This window comes from Podarcis liolepis (genome assembly GCF_965112155.1).
Source record: "Podarcis liolepis genome assembly, chromosome: 15".
Taxonomy (NCBI): Eukaryota; Metazoa; Chordata; class Lepidosauria; order Squamata; family Lacertidae; genus Podarcis; species Podarcis liolepis.
In genome coordinates, this window is record NC_139566.1 from 22719782 (window position 1) to 22723700 (window position 3919).

Below are 3919 nucleotides of genomic sequence, written 5' to 3' on the forward strand. Positions count from 1 at the left end.
GGAAACCTACATTACTGCGGACTCAGGCTGCTGACCCATCAATGAATGGACGTATTTTTCCAGCCAGTGGTATGAAGGGCGGTGCAAGCTTTGCAAGCTGCATAGGATTGTTTTTCGACTTTCATGTCTCTGAGTTCTGTCTAACTTGAAGGGGGTTTGGTGGGTGTGAAGGTGCATCGTCCTTCTAGTTGTAGAGGCAATGATAGATCATTTTCATTCTTTTATTTTGCAAAATTAAAAATATATACCAATTGATTGCAATAAAGCCCTGGAGCGGTTTGCAAAAATAAAAATAAAAATATTGTTAAAAAAAGAAGAGAGAGTTTAAAACATCTTTCAAACACTCAAAAAATAATTAAAGCAACAATCAGCCAAAAACCAGATTAAAATGCATTCTACATGTTAAGTATAGGTGTGCCTGAATTAAAAAAAGTACAGTGAAGGTGCCAGCCTGGTCTTAATAGGCAGGGAGTTCCAAAGTGTGGGTGCTGCTACACTGAAAGATGAATTTCTTGTATCTCTCTTATCTTTCCTCTTACGTGGCGCTTTCTCTTCTGCCTCTAGTAATTTAGGTGCTGTAGCCCACTAGTCCTCAGCCTTTTTAGGCCCAGGACCCACCATTAACCCAAACATGCATTTTGGGGGACCCATTTCTGATTTTTGTTATTTAAATATACCTGAAGGAGTGTCTCCACCCCCATCTTTCAGCCCGGACACTGAGGTCCAGTTCTGAGGGTCTTCTGGCGGTTCCATCACTGTGAGAAGTGAGGTTACAGGGAACCAGCCTTCTCGGTAGTGGTGCCCACCCTGTGGAACGCCCTCCCATCAGATGTCAAGGAAATAAACAACTACTGTATCTGACTTTTAGAAGACATCTGAAGGCAGCCCTGTTTAGGCAAGTTTTTAATGTTTGATGTTTTATGGTGTTTTTAATAATCTGTTGGAAGCCGCCCAAAGTGGCTGGGGAGCCCAGCCAGATGGGCAGGGTATAAGTAATAAATACTACTACTACTACTAAGTAATAAATACTACTACTACTACTACTACTACTACTATTAATAATAATAATAATAGCAACTGCAGTGCTCCTGCAGAATGATGGAAGGGAGAGCTAACTCTTTCTTCCCACATCATGGTCCTGTCAGAAACTGCTCCCCCCTGATGCAGTTTGCTCTGAGTATTTGGCCCCAATGGAAGATTCCCTACCAGCACTCATTTCCTTGGGGGAGACTTTCATCAGGACTGCAGTATGGGAGGAAGTGGTTAACCCCCCCCACTTCCTGAAAGGCGTCATGTGATTCCGATTCTCTCCCCTCTCACAATCACACCTGCACTGTCAAAATCAAACTTTGCACATGTGCATTTTAACCCATTACCTACTCCAGTCCTTGTTAACTGCTGCATTGAAAACTTAACATATACGGGAACGGTGCTGGCTCAGTGGTAGAGCATCCTTGCGGGCAGAATGTGCTGGGTTCAATCTCCAGGTATGGCTAGGGAAAGACTCCTTGTCTCGAATCCTAGAGAGCCACTGCCAGTCAGTGTAGACAGTACTGAACTAGATGCACCCTGCTAAGGACGCGGGTGGCGCTGTGGTCTAAACCACTGAGCTTCTTGGGCTTGCCAATCGGAAGGTCAGTGGTTCGAATCCCTGCGATGGAGTGAGCTCCCGTTGCTCTGTCCCAGCTCCTGCCAACCTAGCAGTTTGAAAGCACACCAGTGCAAGTAGATAAATCGGTACCTTTGCAATGAGAAGGTACATGTGCTCTGGCATTCGTCACGGTTTCCCGTTGCGCCAGAAGCGGTTTAGTCATGCTGGCCACATGACCCGGAAAGCTGTCTGTGGACAAACGGCGGCTCCCTCGACCTGAAAGTGTGATGAGCGCCACAACCCCATACAGTGGTACCTCTGGATGCGAACGGGATCTGTTCCGGAGCCCTGTTTGCATCCTGAAGCAAACACAACCCACGTCTGTGTGTGCACGGGTCACGATTCGCTGTTTCCATGCATGCGCGTGATATTTTGAGCATCTGCGCATGCGCGAGCGGCAAAACCCGGAAGTAACACGCTCCGTTACTTCCGGGTCGCTGCGGAGTGTAACCTGAAAACGCTCAACCTGAAGCACATTTAACCCGAGGTATGACTGTATTCACCTTTGACTGGACATAAGTGTCCAGGGGTCCTTTACCTTTTACCTTTACCCATCCTGGATGGACTGAGGAGTCTGACTTTGTATGTAAGGCAGCTTCCAGCCATATGCGGCCCTCATATGCCTCTCTAGCAGGCCCCTGGGCATCTTTCCCCAGTCCACACACTTTACTCCTTGCTTGAACACAGGGGGAAAATCCATATGAACTAAGGCAATCCCTACAGGTGGTGATAGGGGACCAGTGGCCTTTCTGATGTGTCTCAGTTCCAGTTCCCATCAGATCCAGCCAGCATGACCAATAGTCAGGGGGCGACTGGGGCCGCAGCACAGCACCAGGTGAAGATGGATAGCTCAGTTGGTTAGTGCAGGGTGCTGGCATTGCCAAAGTTGCAGGATTGATCCCCGCAGGCTTATCCCTGCATTGCAGGGGATTGGACCAGATGATCCTTAGGGTCCCTTCCAACTCTATATATCGTATGATTCGATGAACTACCCCTGCATTATTAAAGCATTAGGAAGTTATTTTGCATTTCCTTAATTCCTCAACAGGGGGGAAAACAACCGGCATTTCTACTGAGGTTTCAGCCATCTGCACATTTTATCTAAAAATATAATTGACCGGCTGGAGAAAAAGCAGATGTGATTCATCAACTCAAGAAATTGTTATAAAACCCAAGGTGTACCGGAACACACCCCGGCTGTAAACAGAGGTCTGAGCAGAAGATGGTGCTTTAAAAATAGTGTTAGGAACAGGAGGGCTGATGCGCTGAACTCCCTCTTCTGGGGAAAGGTTTTCAGGTTTTCAAATCCCCTCCCTTATTTATCTTGGATTAGGCCAGCCTGGGTAAACAAAGTGGCTGATAACAATTCTCTCTCTCTTTTAAAAAAAGAAACCCTCCAGAATTTCCAGGATCATTTGGCTTTGTGACCTCTGTCACTCTCCTTCCACACCACCTGGTTTCATGCTAATTTGGACCTTGCTAGCTAGGTGGCGGTGAAAGGAATTCCCCGACAAAAGATGCTTTTTAGTGTCAACAGAGTTTGATTGCATCTGGGTGAAATGTTGCAGGTAAACCTGTCTCACTGCATAGCGATGAGCTGGGTGGACCAATGATCTGATTCGGGACAACACAACCTCCTGTGTTCCTTTTTAAATCAGCCCTTTTTATGAGGAAGGATGAGGACTGGAACCTTTTTTTAGGGGAAGGGATATTTTTTTCCACATTACCTGGCCCTCAGAACTGTTTGCAGGCCACGCCCCTCTCCCTCCTCAGGCCACACCCCTTTCCAACCTCACCCTCTTTGAGAAGCCAGCCTTCGCGTTGGTTTACTTCTGTTACTCCGCCCACTTTTGCCTCTGGCCCCGCCCACCGCATGCATGTGGCCCCTGGCAGGTCACCCAGAAGAGAATACGGCCCTTGGGCAGAACATTTTTTTAACCCTTCCTACTCCAGAGGGTGTCTCCTGATTCACCGGAGGAGAAGCTTTGTGCTAAAATAGCCTGTAAGCACCAGTTGGAACCATGGAATGGGATTCACAGTGATGGAACAGAAAGGGCAATTATTACTTGTAAGGATGCACCTGCACTTTGGAACGCCCTGCTGATTGACATTAGGCAGGCTTTCCTGTTTCAGCAGGGCCTATCCAGACACCTGCTTTGGTTACATCTGTAAATTTGTTTTAGATGTTTTACTGTGTCCTTTAACAGCTTTCATATGCATTTTTTATTTTTTTAAATTGCGTAGGTGTTTGCGGTCCTGGCTCCTTTT